A 20,934-nucleotide genomic window follows, 5' to 3' on the forward strand; every position below is an offset into this window, starting at 1 on the left:
TGCTACTTACCCTCACCACCTAGGGGCGGCCCGTCAGGAATTCCAGGATCCAGTTGCAGAGGGAGGTGTTTAGTCCCAGGTTCCTTAGCTTAGTGATGAGCTTTGAGGGTACTATGGTGTTGAACGCTGAGCTGTTGTCAATGAATAGCATTCTCACATAAGTGTTCCTTTTGTCCAGGTGGGAAACGGCAGTGTGGAGTGCAATAGAGATTGGATCTGTTTGGGCGGTATGCAAATTGTAGTGGGTCTAGGGTTTCTGGGATAATGGTGTTGATGTGAGCCATTACCAGCCTTTCAAAGCACTTCATGGCTACGGACGTGAGTGCTATGGGTCTGTAGTCATTTAGGCAGGTTGCCTTTGTGTTCTTGGGCACAAGGATTATGGTGGTCTGCTTGAAACATGTTGGTATTACAGACTCAATCAGGGACATGTTGAAAATGTCAGTGAAGACACCTGCCAGTTGGTCAGCACATGCCCATAGCACACGTCCTGGTAATCCGTCTGGCCCCACAGCCTTGTTTAAAGGTCTTACTCACGTCGGCTACGGAGAGCGAGATCACACAGTCGTCCGGAACAGCTGATGCTCTCATGCATGCCTCAGTGTTGCTTGCCTCGAAGCGAGCATAGAAGTTATTTAGCTCATCTGGTAGGCTCGTGTCACTGGGCAGCTCGCGGCTGTGCTTCCCTTTGTAGTCTGTAATAGTTTGCAAGCCCTTCCACATCCGACGAGCGTCGGAGCCGTTGTAGTATGATTCAATCTTGCCCTGTATTGACGCGTTGCCTGTTTGATGGTTCGTCGCAGGGCATAGCGGGATTTCTTGTAAGCTTCCGGGTTAGAGTCCCGCACCTTGAAAGCGGAAGCTCTATCCTTTAGCTCAGAGCGAATGTTGCCTGTAATCCATGGCTTCTGGTTGGGGGTATGTACGTACAGTCACTGTGGGGATGACGTCCTCAATGCACTTATTGATAAAGCCAGTGACTGATGTGGTGTATTCCTCAATGTCATCGGAAGAATCCTGGAACATGTTCCAGTCTGTGATAGCAAAACAGTCCTTTATTTTTGCATCTGCTTCATCTGACCACTTTCTTATAGACCGAGTCACTGGTGCTTCCTGCGTTCCTTTTAGCTTGTAAGCAGGAATTAGGAGGATAGAGTTGTGGTCGGATTTACCAAATGGAAGGCGAGGGAGAGCTTTGTACGCGTTTGTGTGTGGAGTACAGGTGATCTAGAATTTCTTTCCTCCGGTTGCACATTTAACATGTTGATAGAGATTTGGTAGAACTGATTTAAGTTTCCCTGCATTAAAGTCTCCGGCCACTAGGAGCGCCGCCTCTGGGTGAATGGTTTCCTGTTTGCTTATTTCCTTATACAGCTGACTGAGTGCGGTCTTAGTGCCCGCATCTGTTTGTGGTGGTAAATAAACAACCACGAAAAGTATAGCTGAGAACTCTCTAGGCAAGTAGTGTGACCTGCAATTTATCACAATGTACTCTACTTCAGGCGAGCAAAATCTAGAGACTTCCTTAGATTTCGTGCACCAGCTGTTGTTTACAAATATGCACAGACCCCCCCCCCGTCTTACCGGAGTGTGCTGTTCTATCCTGCCGGTGCAGTGTTTATCCCGCTAGCTGAATATCCATGTCGTCATTCAGCCATGATTCCGGGAAACATAGGATATTACAGTTTTTGATGTCCCATTGGTAAGATATTCGTGAACGTATCTCGTCTAATTTATTGTCCAATGATTGCACGTTGGCGAGTAATACTTACGGTAACAGCAGCTTTCCTACTCGCCTTCTGCGTGTCCGGACGAGGCATTCGGCTCTTTGTCCTCTGTACCTGGGAGGTCGGCCCTGCCGGATGTTTGGAGAATATCGTGTGAGTCCTGCTTGTTGTTGAAAAATCTTTGTCCACTCCGAGGTGAGTGATCACTGTCCTGACATGCACTGAGGATAGGAAACTCTGTCACCACCGATAAATTCACTATAATTGAGAATTTTCTACGGCTGGCCATGCTTTCCACCTGGCACTGCACCCCCCACAGCAACTCGCCCAAGCCTTCCCCATTTCTCCTTCTCCCAAATCCAGTCAGCTGATGTTCTGAAAGAGCTGCAAAATCTGGACCCCTACAAATCAGCTGGGCTAGACAATCTGGACCCTTTCTTTCTAAAATGATCTGCCGAAATTGTTGCAACCCCTATTACTAGCCTGTTCAACCTCTCTTTTGTGTTGTCTGTGATTCCCAGAGATTGGAAAGCAGCTGCGGTCATCCCCCTCTTCAAAGGGGGTGACACTCTTGACCCAAACTGCTACCTAGAAGGCCAGCATCCCAGAGTGGGGTTACACGTTTATCAACAATAAAAGCATTACTTTCCCATCGTTCCTCATCTGCAGTGTCTGATAGACCATTTTGTAGCTCTCAGTCTGTACTTTTATCCAATGTAAAAAATACAATTTAAAATGTTGGTACATAATACCGAATTGAGGTGGTGGGTCACATATGTACATACAGTGCTTTGAGAGAGTATTCATACCCATTGACTTATTCCAAATGTCGATGTGTTACGGCCTGAATTCAAAATGGATTAAATAGATGTATTTACACACATCAGTTTTTGTGAATTTATAAAAACTGAAATACAGAAATAACTCATTTACATAAGTATTTACAACCCAGAGTCAATACGTGTTAGAATAATCTTTGGCAGTGATTACAGCTGTGAGTCTTTCTGGGTAAGTCTCTAAGAGCTTTGCACACCTGGATTATACAATATTTGCCCATTAACATTCTTTTGATTCTTCAAGCTCTGTCAAGTTGGTTGTTAATCAATCAATCAAATTTATTTATAAAGCCCTTTTTACATTAGCCGATGTCACAAAGTGCTATACAGAAACCCAGCCTAAAACCCTAAACAGCAAGCAATGTAGAAGCACGGTGGCTAGGAAAAACTCCCTAGAAAGGCAGGAACCTAGGAAGAATCCTAGAGAAGATCCAGGCTCTGAGGGGTGGCCAGTCTTCTTCTGGCTGTGCCGGGTGGAGATTATAACAGTACATGGCCAAGATGTTCAAACGTTCATAGATGACCAGCAGGGTCAAATAAGCCAGTGTAAGCCAGTGACTCAGCCCCCGTAATAGGGTCAGCAAGGGTGGTTCGTCACTCCAGTTCGTCACTCACTTTCAAAACTCTGCGCCAGACTACACCCAATCATAGGACCCACTGACGAGATGAGTCTTCAATAAAGACTTAAAGGTTGAGACCAAGTCTGCGTCTCTCACATGGATAGGCAGACCATTCCATAAAAATGGAGCTCTATAGGAGAAAGCCCTGCCTCCAGCTGTTTGCTTAGAAATTCTAGGGACAATTAGGAGGCCTGCGACTTGTGACCTTAGCGTACATGTAGGTATGTACGGCAGGATCAAATTGGAGAGATGGGGAGCTGTGTATCGTCCGCATAACAGTGAAAGTCAGCCAGGAGAGTCATGACACCAATTAGGGTTTCCAATCTCTCCAAAGGAATGTGGTGATCGATGGTGTCAGAAGCAGCAGTAAGGTTGATCCTTGCTAGACAGCCATTTTCAATTCTTGCCATAGATTTTCAAGCCGATTTAAGTCAAAACTGTAACTAGGCCACTCAGGAACATTAAATGTAGTCTTGGTAAGTAACTCCAGTGAACGGTATATTTGGCCTTTTCTTTGGGGTTTTTGTCCTGATGAAAGGTGAATTTGTCTCCCAGTGTCTTGTGGAAAGCAGACTGAAAGAGGTTTTCTTCTAGGATTTTGCCTGTGCAAAATATTTATTTATTTATCAATTTATTTTTATTAAAAAAAAACTCCATAGTCCTTGCCGATAACAACCATAACCATAACATGATGTAGCCAACACCATGCTTGAAAATATGAAGAGTGGTACTCAGTGATGTGTTGTGTTGGATTTGCCCCAACATAACACTTTGTATTCAGGACCTAAAGTTAATTTCTTTGCCACATTTTTTTTTTGCTATTTTATTTTAGTGCCTATATGTTTTGGAATATTTGTACTCTGTGCAGGCTTCCTTCTTTTCACTCTTTTGTTTAGGTTAGTATTGTGAAGTAACTACAATGTTGTTGATCCACCCTTGATCCACCGTTTTCTTCTATCACACCCATTAAAATCTGGATTCTTTTTAAATTGTCCACATTGGCCTCATGGTGAATGCCCTGAGTGGTTTCCTATCCGGCAACTGAGTTAGGAAGGACGCCTGTATCTTTGTAGTGACAGGGTGTATTCATACACTATCCAAAGTGTAATTAATAACTTCACCATGCTTAAAGGGATATTCGATGTCAGATTTTTTTATCTACCAATAGCTGCCCTTCTTTGCGAAACATTGGAAAACCTCCCTGGTCTTTGTGGTTGAACCTGTGTTTGAAATTCACTGCTCTGAGGGATCTTACAGATAATTGTACAGAATGTGTGGAGTATAGATAGGAAGTAGTCATTCCCAAATCATGTTATACACTATTGTGGCACACAGAGTGAGTCCATGTCATTTATTATGTGACTTGTTAAACCCCTAGTGTTATCAATTAGCATAATAAAAAAAGCCTCATCAAAATCCGTCAGTTTAAGCTAGCAATATCAGTTTTTTTTTGCTTGGACTCAATACACCGCATCCGCCAATGTCGCCCTGCGGCATCTGCTGTGTTTGTCAGACCATGAGACGTCCTATAAATGGGTCTTCTCATGAAAACGTCTGTAGCGTCCAAACCGTTTGGCCTACAATGGAAAGATGAGACTCACGAACATACATGTCGGTTGTTTTGCTCTAGGACGCCCACAAGCCTTGACATTGTGTGTAGGCAAGTGACACAAAATCTCAATATAATACATTTTAAATTCAGGCTGTAACACAAGAAAATGTGGAAAAGGTCAAGCTGTGTGAATACTTTCTGATGGCACTGTATCTACCTCAATTACCTCGTACCCCTGTACATCTACTCGATGCTGGTACTCTGTGTATGTAGCCAAGTTATTGTTAATCATTGTGTATTTATTCCTTGTTATTATTTTTCTGTTTGCATTGTTGGGAAGGGCCTGTAAGGAAGCATTTCACTACAAGTCTACACTTATTATTTACGAAGCAAATGACAAATACTATTTCATTTCATTTGAATTGGTCTCTGTTACAACCAGGTAAAGAAGTAATTTTCATGATGAGATGAGAAGATGAAAGACATAATTTAGGAAAGATGTCATATTCTGGTTATCTTTTCAGATAACAAGGTTAAAACCAAATGAAGACTGGTTGATCTGGTTGATAAAAAGACATTAACAAGATGTCCTTATGCAACCAGTACACAACTTGACCATGACATCATAAAAAACATCAGCATTACATAATTGCAACCACTTTTGCCCGCTGGGGCACCTTTTCAATGTACAGTTTTTTTTCCCATTTTGGAACTGTGAAGTGCTAACCTTTTGGTTGGCATACTGCAACAATTTGCCTTTACCACAATGCCGTTTCCGAACTATTACGCAAGATTCTATGCTTATAAAATGCCTCAACCTATAAAACATACATTCGGTCAACATCATCATGAACGTTAACTTATGTCAATGTCATGCTCCCACATTCTACAGTAAGATGCTCAGTTATTTTGCCTAAAGCTTCGTAATAATCCCTATCCAAAACAAACGAGAAACACAGACGCCTCAACCTTGTCGCCTATAATCGTCAATTATACTCCTTGTCATTCTATCAGCAGGGCACAGACTCCTGTAAATAAAAGTAGGACAAACTGTTTTCAAGAAGTTGTTTTCCCTTCCGCAAATCTCTTCCTAATCGTAATTGTTCGGGCATTCAATTTCCCAGTCAGGGGGCAGATGCTTGGTATGACATTGCCCAAACAGAAGACAAGAGAACGCAAGAGAATGACAAGGGAGCCGATGGCAAACAAAATGGAGGAGAGCGACGTGCAACATAGCAGGTCATTTGGAACAGCTGTCGTAATTAGACGCTGCTCCTCGGTCCACATTGTTTAGGGGGCCCTAATTAGGGAGTGACATTCGAGAGGGAGCCTCAGGGTGCCACAGTGTCGTCCCACCACTCTGCCCTCCCCTTCGCTACTATCATCCCTCCCTCTCCCTTCTCCCTTCGCTTCGATACAACACAAACCACCACTAAATATGTCCATTAATCAGCAGATATTCCCAATCAGTGCTTTCCCAGGGGGTTTTGCATCTAGAAACACAATGCAACGTGTAAAATGTGATGATAATGAGTGGCTGTCGTTGTGGGGGAGTTGATGTAAACACAGGTTTACGAGGATCTCAATTCGAGGGGATCGATGCTCATCAAATGAGTTGTGAGGTCACAAGCAAGCGTTTGAGAATTGATTTGTCCTGACATACACGTTTCGAAGGCTGTACAAATCATAGCTACCAGCTGCTGCCATTGTGCCCTTGAGCAAGGCACTTAACCCCCTACATATCTCCAGCAGCGATGTACTGTGATTGCTAGTGTTCTCCTACCAAAACAATGGGTAATGTGGGGTTCACTAGGGGGTTGGTACCCATGAAGCAAAAGACAACATTTATTTGCAAGAAAGACAGTTCTATTCTATACTGTTAGTACTGTAGGGTAATTGTTGTTGGACGAGTGGCAATGCTGTCAATCTGGGATAAGTACGAGGACAATATATAGCTAGGTTAGGGCTATTGTAGTTGACTGGTGACAATGGAACTGATGTAGGATTATGTGTTTAGTGACACCACATATGGGTCACTGACAACATTGAAGACGACTGACACCAGACTGAGTCTCTCACTGCCCCAGCTCTCTCAGCTCAATAATGAAACAATAATGAAGAGAGAGTGTGCGTGTGTGTGTGTGTGTGTGTGTGTGTGTGTGTGTGTGTGTGTGTGTGTGTGTGTGTGTGTGGGGTTGAGGGCATAGTTTTGTGTGTCATAGCTCTGGTTGTGTGTATGTCAAATCAATCAAATCAAATCCAGTTGTATTTGTAAAATGCGCCGAATACAACTGGGGAAAACTTTAACGTGAAATGCTTGCTTACGAGCCCTTCCCAACGATGCAGAGTTTAAAAATATAATAGTAACACGAGGGAAAAAATTAAATGCGCAGGAATGGAGCTATATACAGAGAGTACCTGTACCATATCAATGTGTAGAGGTACAAGGTATTTGAGGTAGATATGGACATGAAGACAGGGTAAAGTGACTACCCTTCAGGATAGATAATAATAAGAGTAAAATATAGAACAGAGTAGCAGCAGCAAAAAAAAAAATTTTTTTTTTTACTTCACCTTTATTTAACCAGGTAGGCCAGTTGAGAACAAGTTCTCATTTTACAACTGCGACCTGGCTGAGATAAAGCAAAGCAGTGCGACAAAAACAACACAGAGTTACACATGGGATAAACAATTGTACAGTCAATAAACAATAGAAAAATCTGTATACAGTGTGTGCAAATTAAGTAAAGAGGAAAGGCAAGAAGTAGGCCAATAGTGGCGAAGTAATTAAAATTTAGCAATTTACACTGGAGTGATATGTGCAGATGAGGATGTGCAAATAGAAATACTGGTGTGCAAAAAGGCAGAAAAACAAATATGGGGATGAGGTAGGTAGTTAGATGGTTGGATGGGCTATATACAGATGGGTTGTGTACAGCTGCAACGATCGGTAAGCTGCTCTGACAGCTGACGCTTAACGTTATTGATAAACCCTATACACGTCAGCAACCAGAGCTAGTGAAATCACCACAACCCTAAACAAACAGTTGAAGTCAGTTTTAGAATGGGTGGCTAGTAATGATCTAGTCCTGAACATCTCTAAAACTAAGAGCATTGTATTTGGTACAGATCATTCCCTAAATTCTAGACCTTGCTGAATTTGGTAATGAATAATGTGGCTGTTGAGCAAATTGAGGAGATTAAATTACTTGGTGTTACCTTGGCTTGTAAACATATTGATTCAATGGTTGTAAAGGTGGAGAGAGGTCTTTTGAACACCACACTCCATAAAGCAAGTAATGCGGTGTCTAATTTGATTTTATCTTGATTATTGCCCAGTCATACAGTGGCTTGCGAAAGTATTCACCTCCCTAGGCATTTTTCCTATTTTGTTGCCTTACAACCTGGCATTAATTTATTTTTGGGCGGTTTGTGTCATCTGATTTACACAACATGCCTACAACTTGCAAAATATTTATAGTGAAACAAACAAAAAATAAGACCAAAAAAAATTACACCTGCAAGTCTCTTGGGGTCTGTCTCTATAAGCTTGGCATATCTAGCCACATGGATTTTTGCCCATTCTTCAAGGCAAAACTGCTCCAGCTTCTTCAAGTGGGATGGGTTCCGCTGGTGTACAGCAATTTTAAGTCATATCACCGATTTTCAATTGGATTGAGGTCTGGGCTTTGACTAGGCCATTCCAAGACATTTAAATGTTTATAAATCTTTTAACCACTTGAGTGTTGCTTTAGCAGTATGCTTAGGGTCATTGTCCTGCTGGAAGGTGAACCTCCGTCCCAGTCTCAAATCTCTGGATCGGTTGGACTGAAACCGGTTTCCCTCAAGAATTTCCCTGTATTTAGCGCAATCAATCATTCCTTCAATTGAATTGAAACGATAGTTGTTGATGACTTTGCAAATGCTACATTGGCCTAAATAGCATCATTGATATGATATTTGAGTGATAAAGTATAGTCCCGATTGTTTGTGTCCCTGGATGACCAGGGGAGCATGGTCGGTGACCAGGGTGAAGTGGGTACCCAACAGGTAATACTTGAGTGTCGAGCACTCCTTCTCAACAATAGAGTACTTTTTCTCTCTGGGTATCAGCTTTCGGCTTATGTACATGATGGGGTGCTCCTCTCAATCTCATACCTGGGAAAGGACGGCTCCTAGTCCCGCATCACACGCGTCTGTCTGGTACAACATCGGCACCTGGAAGTCGGGCGTTACGAGAATCGGAGGGGAGCACAGCGCTTAATTCAGGCACCTGAACGCCACTTCGGTCTCACCCGTCCATTTCACTGTTATAGGGAGGCAGTGCGGCCCGGCTTCTTGGAGAACACTACCGTGTTCCGATCGACGTTCTCTCTGAGCGCTTGTTTCTGGGCCGGGTCGAGGTCCTCATTGCTCGGGACCACCATAACACGGCCAAGGCTGTCCTCTCGTGCCACTTCTTCAACAGGTTCACGTGGTAAATCTGTTGGTTTCCGTCTCCCCGGCTGCCGTACGCGGTAATTGACAGGTCCCAGCTTCTCTATCATCTCGTATGGCCCATGCCATGCTGCCAGGAACTTACTTTCGGCCGTGGGTATGAAGACCAACACCTTGTCTCCCACCTGGAATTCTCAGGGCTAGGTTCCCAGATTGTAGACCTGGGCTTGAGTGCGTTGGGCCTTCTCTATATGTTCCCTTACCACTGGCCATATGGCTGTAATCCGCTCCCTCTGCGTCTCCACGTGCTCTACCATGCTGCGTAAAGGGGTCGGTTGGGCTTCCCACACCTCCTTGGCGAGGTTCATTTGGCCGCATGGCCTCACCCGTAGAGGAGTTAGAAAGGGGAAAAACCAGTGGAAACTTCTCGGATCGAGAACATTAGGTGGGGTAGTAGCTGGTCCCAGTTCTTCCCGTCCTGCTCGAGGACCTTCCACAGCATTTGTTTGAGCATTATATTGAACCGCTCGACGAGCCCATCCGTCTGCAGGTGAAGAGGGAGGTCTGGATCTGCTTGATCTGCAAGAGAGCACACAAATCTTTCATTAGGAGGGACAAACTCAATAGCTTGGTCTGTCAGGATCTCGTTTGGGATGCCCACCTGGCTAAAGAGGTGGAAAAGCTCTGGATACCACCGCCAGTAGGAGAATGGCCTCGGAATACTGGGTGGCATAATCTACTATTACCAGGATGTACCGGTGTCCTCGTGCTGTTTTTACCAGTGGTCCCACTATGTCCATGGCGATGCGTTCAAAGCGCACCCCGATGACTGGTAGGGGGACCAGTGGGTTTCGGAAGTGTGCTTTTGGGGCAGTGATTTGACACTCCGGGCAGCTGCAACAATAGTCTTCCACGGCCCTCCTCATCCCGGGCCAGTGGAAACGGGCAGCAATCCGTTCCCGGGTCTTCTCCATTCCCAGGTGCGCCCCCAACAGGTGGGTGTGGGCCAGCTGAAAAACAGTTCCCACATACCATCGTGGCAGCAACAGTACCTCTCGAAGTTCCCCCTGTTGGCGTGACACCTGATACAAAAGGTTATTCTCGATTTGGAAATGGGGATATCGCCAGTCACTCACCCCCGGAAGTAGCTGTCCATCCACCGCTATCACTTGGGCTTCGGCAGCAGCTTTCAAGTTCGGATCCTCCCACTGGGCAGTCTCGAATTGTCCCCCAGCGGGTGTCTCGACTGGTCCCTCGAAATCAAGAAGAGGGAGGATGGGCTTATCCTGTACCCGCTACGGCTGTACCCGTAGTGGCTGAGTATCTCCCGTTTGAGTCCGTCGTAGTTAACCACCTGTTCGTCGTTAACTTCATATGGGTACCTGGGATGGTAGCGTTCCACCTGGCCAACATCCAGTGAAATTGCAGAGCGCGAAATTCAAAAATACTCAATTCAAATATTTAACATTCTTGAAAATGTGTTATACATCAAAATAAAGCTTATCTTCTGTTATTCCAGCCGCCGTGACATATTTCAAAAAGGCTTTACGGCGAAAGCAAACCATGCGATTATCTGAGGACAGCGCCCAGCACACAAAACATTACGTACAGTTACCAGCCAAGTAGATTAGTCACGAAAGTCAGAAATAGCAATAAAATTAATCACTTATGTCCTGGAAAATTGCAAGATTGTTATAATGCTTGTACTGCATTATAATGGTTGTTTTATTCGACAGAATATAGTATTGTGTGTTTGTGTGTGTTCCACTGAGGATGGGCCTCTATGAGAACACTGACAGAGGAGATTTACGATGTCTTTGGGTGATAAAACCTAAAGATCATTCCAGAGAACATGAGCTAATGGTTCTGTTCTATGCTGTACCAGGGAGAGACGGTTCCCTTTTGGAGTAGGAGGGCCAGACACTGGTCTTTACAATAAACTGTTGACACAGCAGTAACTGTCTGCTATGTTTTATAGATATTTCATACAAATCTTAACCTTTGTGAACTGTTCCTAAGATCTGTGGTTCGTCAGTATAAGTTGAGAGGGGTGTATCTTGGCTATAAAAGATCTTTGTACTTTTCTGTTGGTACTTTTTTTCAATGGTTCATTAGAGATAGCGCATCATTGAAAGTCAAAAAAGGCTACTGCAAAGCTTATTAATTATTAAAGATGTAGTTTAAGTATAACTATGACTGGTGTGTAGTTTGTAACTCTCCTCATTTGGTAAAGCAGAAATATGCCACCACACTTACATTTGATGATCTTTGTATGGTTGCACTCACAAGACTCCATGTTACACAATAAATGTTTGTTTTGTTCGATAAAGTCCCTCTTTATATCCAAAAACCTAAATTTTGTTGGCGCGTTTTGTTCAGTAATCCAATGGCTCAAACACGGTCACAAGAGGCAGACTAAAATTCCAAATAGTATCCATAAAGTTCGTAGAAGCATGTCAAACGATGTTTATAATCAATCCTCAGGTTGTTTTTAGCCTAAATAATCGATCATATTTCAACAGGACAATAGCTTCGTCAATATAAAAGAAAAACAAGAAAGGCGCACTCTCAGTCGAGCGCAGCAAAGAGCCCTGAGGACATCCCACTATCCACTCATTGAAACTGGTCATTCTCTCTAATTTTTCAGAATAAAAGCCTGAAACGATGTCTAAAGACTGTTCACAACTAGTGGAAGCCATAGGGAACAGAGTCTGGGTCCTATCCCTTTAAATGATGGATAGGCTTTCATTGGAAAAACACCCATTTAAGCTTTTCTGCCAATATCAGATATGTCCTGGGACATTTTCTTGTTACTTACAACCTCATGCTAATCGCAAAAGCCTACGTTAGCTCAACCGTCCCGTGGAATTTTAAATAATAATAATAGTCTGAACACAACCAAATATCATTCCAGAAAAGTCAACATTTGAAATATTGATATTGCCAGCATTTTAGACCAGCTCCCTATTTTTATCCAATATATAAAAACATTTTAAAAAAAATTGCTACATAAAACCAAATTTGAGCCGGTCAGTAACATTTACTTAAGCATTGCTATGAGACTCGAAATTGAGTTCAGGTGCATCCTGTTTCCATTGATAATCCTTGATGTTTCTACAACTTGATTGGAGTCCACTTGAGGTAAATTCAATTGATTGGACATGATTCGTAAAGGCACATACCTGTCTATATAAGGTCCCACAGTTGACAGTGCATGTCAGAGCAAAAACTATGAGGTCAAAGGAAATGTCCGTAGAGCTCCAAGACACGATTGTGTCGAGGCACAGATCTGGGGAAAGGTACCAAAACATTTCTGCAGCATTGAAGGTCCCAAGAACACAGTGGCCTCCATTATTCTTAAATAGAAGAAGTTTGGAACTACCAAGACTCTTCCCAGAGCTGGCCGCCCGGCCAAACTGAGCAATCGGGGGAGATGGGCCAAGAACCCGATGATCACTCTGAAAGAGCTCCAGAGTTCCTCTGTGGAGATGGGAGAAACTTTCAGAAGTACAACAATCTCTGCAGCACTCCACCAATCAGGCCTTTATGGTAGAGTGGCCAGACAGAAGCCACTCCTCAGTAAAAGGCACATGACAGCCCAAGCTTGTAGCGTCATACCCAAGAAGACCCGGGGCTGTACTCACTGCCAAAGGTTCCTCAACAAAGTACTGAGTAAAGGGTCTGAATACTTACGTAAATGTGATATTTTTATTTGTAATAAATTAGCAAACATTTCTAAAAAGCTGTTTTGGCTTTGTCATTTTGGGGTATTGTGTGTAGATTGATGAGGGAAAAAACTATTTAATACATTTTAGTCTTGTGAGGCCTGTAGGTGTCCTAGAGCAAAACAACTGACATGTTCGTGAGAGTCTCACCTTTTCAAAGGGTAATATTAGCAAGGGTGCCACTTTGATTTTAGAAGTGGGGAGACATAACCTGACGGGGGGTCTGGGGGTCCTCCCCCATAAATGTTTTGGGTATCTAACGCTAATTTAATGCATTTTTACACAAACCAATATGCCGTCTCCATTTAGAACAAAAAGTAGGCAAAAATGTCCACAGTCATCAAGCTAGGTAAGAGATCATTATTAAATATGTTTAAGGGATTAATAAGACTGAACTAGATCAAAGGTAATTCAATAATAAATATTGTGATGCACCCCCAATAGCCTAAGAAATGAAAAACTCTTGAAAGAATACAAAGACTTTAGATTGTCTTTATTAAGACATTCTCTATATAAAATTTCAGCCAGACCGACCAGCCTGAGCCACTTGCAAGTCCGACCCCCACCAGTCTAGTCAATCACTCAACTCTCTCCCAACACAATTTCCTTCCAGTTTTCACACCTTTTAGTTTTTTTAATTCCCAAGGGAAAGGTCATTTTTTTGTTCATGAATTGATTTTTATTTCACCTTTTATTTAACCAGATAGGCCAGTTGAAAACAAGTTCTCATTTACAACTGCAACCTGGCCAAGATAAAGCAAAGCAGTGCGACAAAAACAACAACACAGAGTTACACAAACAAGCGCATAGTCAATAACACAAAATAAAAGCAAAATGGAAAAAATCTATGTACAGTTTGTGCAAATGTAGAAGAGTAGGGAGGAAGGCAATAAATAGGCCCTAGAGGCGAAACTAATTACAATTTAGCATGAACACTGCAGTGATAGATGTGCAGATGATGATGTGCAAGTAGAGGTACTGGGGTGCAAAAGAGCAAGAGGGTAAGTAATAATATGGGGATGAGGTAGTCGGGTGTGCTATTTATAGATTGGCTGTGTACAGGTACAGTGATCGGTAAACTGCTCAGACTGCTGATGCTTAAAGTTAGAGCGGGAGATTTAAGACTCCAGCTTCAGAGATTTTTGCAATTCATTCCAGTCATTGGCAGCAGAGAACTGGAAGGAAAGGCGGCCAAAGTAAGTGTTGGCTTTGGGGATGACCAGTGCAATATACCTGCTGGAGCGTGTGCTACGGGTGGGTGTTGCTATGGTGACCAGTGAGCTGAGATAAGGCGGGGCTTTACCTATCAAAGACTTATAGATGACTTGGAGCCAGTCGGTTTTACGACGGATATGTAGTGAGGGCCAGCCAACGATAGCATAAGGTCGCAGTGGTGGTTGGTATATGGGGCTTTGGTGATAAAACGGATGGCACCTTGATAGACTACATCCAGTTTGCTGAGTAGAGTGTTGGGGGCTATTTTGTAAGTGACATCTCCAAAGTCAAGGATCGGTAGGATAGTCAGTTTTACAAGGGTATGTTTGGCAGCATGAGGAGTAGCCTCCTTCACTAAATAAACACCAACCTCAAATATACAGTAACACACAGAAATAGCTGTCTGGAACTGTGTCATTACGCACACCTGGTCCCCATTGCCTTGATTAGTAATTTTATAAGTGTGCCCTTTGTTCACCATGGTCTTGTCGATTATTTTTCCCATGTCTGTTGGTTGTGTAAGTACCTATGTGGGTTTATTTTTAATTTTTATTTCACCTTTTATTTAATCATCAGGTAGACCAGTTGAGAACAAGATCTAATTTACAACTGCGACCTGGCCAAGATAAAGCAAAGTAGTGTGACACAAACAACAACACAGAGTTACACATGGGATAAGCAAACATACACACGCAGCACAGGCATTGTCTCAGCCTGTGCTGCGTGTTTTGTGCATTGTGTAGTACGGGTCTCGTCCTGTGTCGTTCTTTGAGGTTTACCCTCGCTCTTTTGTTTGGGTACATCCCAGTGTTTTGTATACGTTTTTGTTTTGGGTGTATTAAAAACCCAGATGATGTATTCCTGTGCCTGTCTCCAAATCCTTTAAACCAGCGTGACAACAACAAATCCTCCATATAATTAATCTCATAGGACTAATAGTACTGTAGAGCTCTTTTTACTTGCACACAATATAGCTGGGTCGTCCTGTCCCTAGGGGTACCCTGCAGCGCCCCAAACCAACACACCCCAAAAAAAGAACATTGTCTTTTCCAGAATTCAGCCAGCCTTCACAAGACCATAACATATGCAAATATGTCCCCTTTAGTTTGTACACCTCCAGCAAAGGAAAGACATTTCTGAGTGTATGTAATTCAGTTTCACTGGCATATACAGTTGAAGTCGGAAGTTTACATATACTTAGGTTGGAGTCATTAAAACTCATTTTTCAACCACTCCACAAATTTCTTGCTAACAAACTATAGTTTTGGCAAGTTGGTTAGGACATCTACTTTGTGTGGGATTAAATGTCAGGAATTGTGAAAAACTGAGTTTAAATGTATTTGGCTAAGGTGAATGTAAACTTCCGACTTCAACTGTAGTATGTTCTATGGATGGCCTTAAACTGCAGTAATGTATGTCTGAGATGATATGAACATGACTGGGCATTCAAACATACAGTATCTGTATCCATTCCATCATCAATAGCTTCTTCCAGGTATTCCTTACATTTTTGTTTTACATGTTTTGTGTCATCAAGAAAAGCCTGGATCAACTCTTGATACAGTTTGGAAATGAACTTCAGAGGTTTGTCAGTTAAAATATCATCTGACTTTTCCAGTGTTTGCTGCACAGAGAGAATAAAGTGTTCACCTCACCTTCATCACCGACTGGTCTTCCCTGGCTGCCTGACCCTGCTGAGACCCCGGTCATCATCTGATCCTCCTAAAATGATGCATGACAAATAATTACCTTGGTGTACATTTATACATTATATTATCCATGGATAGAATCAATGGTTCAATAATTGTAATGACTGTTATTCCCAGATCCCAGACTGTAGCTTTAAGCTGAGGTTGCTGTCCTGTAGCTGCTGTAGGTCTACCCATCAACTCAAGATGGAACTTTGTATCATTCACTGATATTGTTAATATCAGCCTATTGCAAAATTCACCTGAGCTACGTAGACTGGTCTTCCCTGGCTGTCTGATCCTGCAGGGACCCCTGATCAAGTCTAACTAAAGACTAACTAAAGTTATTGGCGAGTTATTCATGCTTGTGACATTATGCTAGCTAGCTATCCCCAGTTAGATCATTTGTTTTCACTTGTCGCATTTGTGCTTGTTGCAATTTCCCTATCCTTGTGTCATCGAACACTCGTCAGCTGCGCGCTGCTCCTTCTAAAAATATAACTTTTGGTAATCAAAACAGTGGCAGCATGTGCAGTAGAGATTCAGTTCGTCTCTGTGGATGGTTGTCCTCTGACAAATCAATGGTACGTTTTGGGTGTTCCTCAAGGTTGAGTTCTAGGACCACTATTGTTTTCACTATATATGCTACCTCTTGGTAATGTCATTCGGAAACACATTGTCAACTTTCACTTCTATGCGGATGACACACATCTGTGCATTTCGATGAAACAGGGTGAAACCCCAAAACTGCCTACCCTGAAAGCCTGTGTTTCAGATGTAAAGAAGTGGATGGCAACAAAACAGAGATGCTAGTTCTAGGTCCCAAGAAACAAAGAGATCTGCTGTCAGACAAAAAAATGAATCTCGATGGTTGTACAGTCGTCTCAAATAAAACTGTGTAGGACCTCAGCATTACCCTGGACCCTGATCTCTCCTTCGACAAACATATAAAAAATATTTCAAAAGCAGCCTTTTTTCATTTTCTTAACATAGCAAAAATCTGAAACTGTTGTCCACATTTGATGCAGAAAAACGAATCCAGGCTTTTGTCACTTCAAGATTGGACTACCTTAATGCTCTACTCTCCGGTTACCTGGCTAAGCACTAAATAAACTTCAGCTAGTGCTCAATACAGATACTAGAATCTTGACTAGAAACAAAACAGTTGATCATATTACCCCAGTGCTAGCCTCCCTACACTGGCCAGGGCTGATTTCAAGGTTTTACTGCTAACCTACAAAGCATTACATGGACTTGCTCCTACCCAACTTGACGATTTGGTTCTGCCGTGCATACCTACACGTACGCTATGGTCACAAGACGCAGGCCTCCTTATTGTTCCTAGAATTTCTAAGCAAACAGCTGGAGGCAGGGCTTTCTCCTATAGAGCTCAATTTTTATGGAATGGTTTGCCAATCCATGTGAGAAACACAGACTTGGTCTCAATCTTTAAGTCTTTATTGAAGACTCATCTCTTCAGGAGGTCCTTTGATTGAGTGTGATCTGGCCCAGAGGTGCGAACGGCAAGTCACTGGAGTGATGAACCACCCTTGCTGTCTCTGCTTGGCCGGCTCCCCTATCTCCACTGGGATTCTCTGCCTCTGACCCTATTCCGGGCGCTGAGTCACTGGCTTGCTCGCGCTCTTCCATCCGTTCTGTGCATTTGAGAGTTCTTTGTGGGCTATACTTGCTGTCGTTTCAGGGTAGTAAGTTAGTGCCTGTTGATATCTCTTGAGTGGTGTGGGGGCTGTGCTTTGCAAAGTGGGTGGCGTTGTATCCTGCCTGGTTGTCCCGGTCCGGGATATAATTGTGATGAGGCATATACAGTTGAAGTCGGAAGTTTACATACACCTTAGCCAAATACATTTAAACTCAGTTTTTCACAATTCCTGACATTTAATCCTAGTAAAAATTCCCTGTCTTAGGTCAGTTAGGATCACCACTTTATTTTAAGACTGTGAAATGTCAGAATAATAGTTGAGAGAATTATTTATTTCAGCTTTTATTTCTTTCATCACATTCCCATTGGGTCAGAAGTTTACATACACTCAATTAGTATTTTGTAACATTGCCTTTAAATTGTTTAACTTGGGTCAAACATTTCAGGTAGCCTTCCACAAGTTTCCCACAATAAGTTGGGTGAATTTTGGCCCATTCCTACTGACAGAGCTGATGTAACTGAGTCAGGTTTGTACGCCTCCTTGCTCGCGCACACTTTTTCAGTTCTGCCCACACATTTTCTATAGGATTGAGGTCAAGACTTGGTGATGGCCACTCCAACACCTTGACTTTGTTGTCCTTAAGTCATTTTGCCAGTACTTTGGAAATATGCTTGGGGTCATTGTCCATTTGGAAGACACATTTGCGACCAAGCTTTAACTTCCTGATTGATGTCTTGAGATGTTGCTTCAATATATCCACATCATTTTCCTGCCTAATGATTTTGTGAAGCGAACCAGTCCCTCCTGCAGCAAAGCACCCCCACAACATGATGCTGCCACCCCCGTGCTTCACGGTTGGGATGGTGTTCTTTGGCTTGCAAGCATTTTCCCTTTTTCCTCCAAACATAACGATGGTCATTATGGCCAAACAGTACTATTTTTGTTTCATTTCTTTGTCACCACGTGCAGCTGCAAACCGTAGTCTGGCTTTTTTATGGTGGTTTTGGAGCAGTGGCTTCTTCCTTGCTGAGCGGCCTTTCAGGTTTTGTCGATATAGGACTCCTTTTACTGTGGATATAGATACTTTTGGACCTGTTTCCTCCAGCCTCCTCACAAGCTCCTTTGCTGTTGTTCTGCGATTTATTTGCACTTTTCACACCAAAGTACGTTCATCTCTAGGAGACAGAACGCGTCTCCTTTCTGAGCGGTATGACGGCTGTGTGGTCCCATGGTGTTTATACTTGCGTACTATTGTTTGTAAAGATGAACGTGGTACCTTCAGGCGTTTTGAAAATTGCTCCCAAGGATGAACCAGACTTGTGGAGTTCGACAATTATTTTTCTGAGGTCTTGGCTGATTTCTTTGTATTTTCCCATGATGTCAAGCAAAGAATCACTGAGTTTGAAGGTAGGCCTTGAAACACATTCACAGGTACACCTCCAATTGACTCAAATGATGTCAATAGCCTATCAGAAGCTTCTAAAACCATTACATAATTTGCTGAACTTTTCCAAGCTGTTTAAAGGCAGTCAACTAAGTGTATGTAAACTTCTGACCAACTGGAATTGTGATACAGTGAATTATAAGTGAAATAATCTGTCTGTAAACAATTGTTGGAAAAATCACTTGTGTCATGCACAAAGTAGATGTCCTAACCGACTTGCCAAAACTATAGTTTGTTAACAAGAAATTTGTGGAGTGGTTGAAAAACAAGTTTTAATGACTCCAACCCAAGTGTATGTAAACTTCCGACTTCAACTGTATCTGGGGAAGGGTATAAAACAAGGGTATAAAACTATTTCTAGAATGTTGACATTTTCCAAGAGCACAGTGGTCTCCATCATTAGGAAATTGAAAACATATGGAACTAACCAGACTCTGCCTAGAGCTGTCCGTCCGATCAAACCGTGCAAGAAGGACCTTTGTCAGGGAGGTGAACAAGAACCCAATGACGACTCTGACAGAACTGCAGAGTTCCTTGGCTGAGATGGGAGAACCTGCCAGAAGGACAAAAGTCTCTACAGCACACTACCAATCTGGGCTTTATTGGATAGTGGCCAGACGGAAGCCACTCCTGAGAAAAAGGCACATGACAGCACACCTGGACTTTGCATAAAGGCCTTCGAAAAACTGAGAGCATAAGGCAAAAGATTCTGTGTTCTGACGACACAACAATTTAACCGCTTGGCCTGAATGCAAAGCGTTATGTCTGGCAAAACCAGGCACAACTCATCACCACTCTAACACCATTCTTACTGTGAAGCATGGTGGTGGCAGCATCATGCTATGGGGATGCTTTTCAGCGGCAGGGATTGGGAGACTGGTAAGGATAGAGGGAATAATGAATGGAGCCAAATACAGGCAAATTGTTGATGAGACCCTGCTTCAGGGTGCAAATGACCTTGGACTGGGGGCAAAGATTTACGTTGCAACAAGACAATGACCCCAAGCATACAGCCAAAGCAACACTGGAATGGCATCAGTATAAGAATCTGAAAGTCATTGAGTGGCCCAGCCAAAGCCCAGTTTTGAATACCATTGACAATCTGAGGAAAGACTTGAAGATTGCTGTTCACCGCCGCTCCCCATCTAACTTAACAGAGCTTGAGAAAATCTGCAACGAAGAATGGGAGGAAATCCCCAAATCCAGATGTGCAAAGCTGAAACAGACATACCCAAGACGGCTCAAAGCTGTAATCGCCAAAGTATTAACTCAGGGTGTGAATACTTATGGAAATTAGATTCTGTGTTTAATTTTCAATAAATTTGCAAACATTTCTAAAAACATGTTTTCACTTTGTCATTATGGGGTGTTGTGTGGGTGATATTTTTTTGTTGATTTAATCAATTTTGAATTCAGCCTGTAACACCAACAAAATGGGGAATAAATCAAAGGGTAGGAATACCTTCTGAAGGCACTGTAAATGCATGTTTGTGCACCCTTTTCAACACCTTACCTTGAAATAAATATGCATTTTTCAACTCGCTCCCTTTCAAAATTGGCATCTACAGGCTTTTGCTTTGATTGAATGTTAGCAGGACAATCAAAATCTCCAATCATCTTTCGCTGAGAATGTTGTTGTGTTACCATAAGTAGATACATTTATCTAGTTTAGCCGATATGGTAAAGCCTCAATCAGGGGCATCATACACCCATTATTTTAGAGGGGGCATGAAGTACCTGTGCAGCCACCATCCAGAAGATGGAGAATTTGGCATTGTTAAAACACCTGAAACAGCCTTTTTCTGCAATCTAGAGCAATAGTCATTATTATCTAATTCTATGTAAATTAAGATCTATATTTTTCTGCATAGATTATCTCAGCATATCTCTTAACCTGTTCAATTGTAATTTTAATGAGAGTGCAATTCTGACAGTTATACAATGTACTGCACTAACATGCCTAGAATATTACAACACAGTACATGGGATCTTTGCACACATCGTCAATACAGGCACATACAGTATCATA

General features: G+C 42.6%; 1 pseudogene; it reads left to right on the plus strand.

The window, feature by feature from the left end:
- Positions 1–13,224: 13,224 nt before the first annotated feature.
- Positions 13,225–17,296, plus strand: LOC139551288 (uncharacterized; annotated as a pseudogene).
- Positions 17,297–20,934: the final 3,638 nt, after the last annotated feature.

Source organism: Salvelinus alpinus, chromosome 23, assembly GCF_045679555.1.
Source record: "Salvelinus alpinus chromosome 23, SLU_Salpinus.1, whole genome shotgun sequence".
NCBI classification, from domain to species: Eukaryota; Metazoa; Chordata; class Actinopteri; order Salmoniformes; family Salmonidae; genus Salvelinus; species Salvelinus alpinus.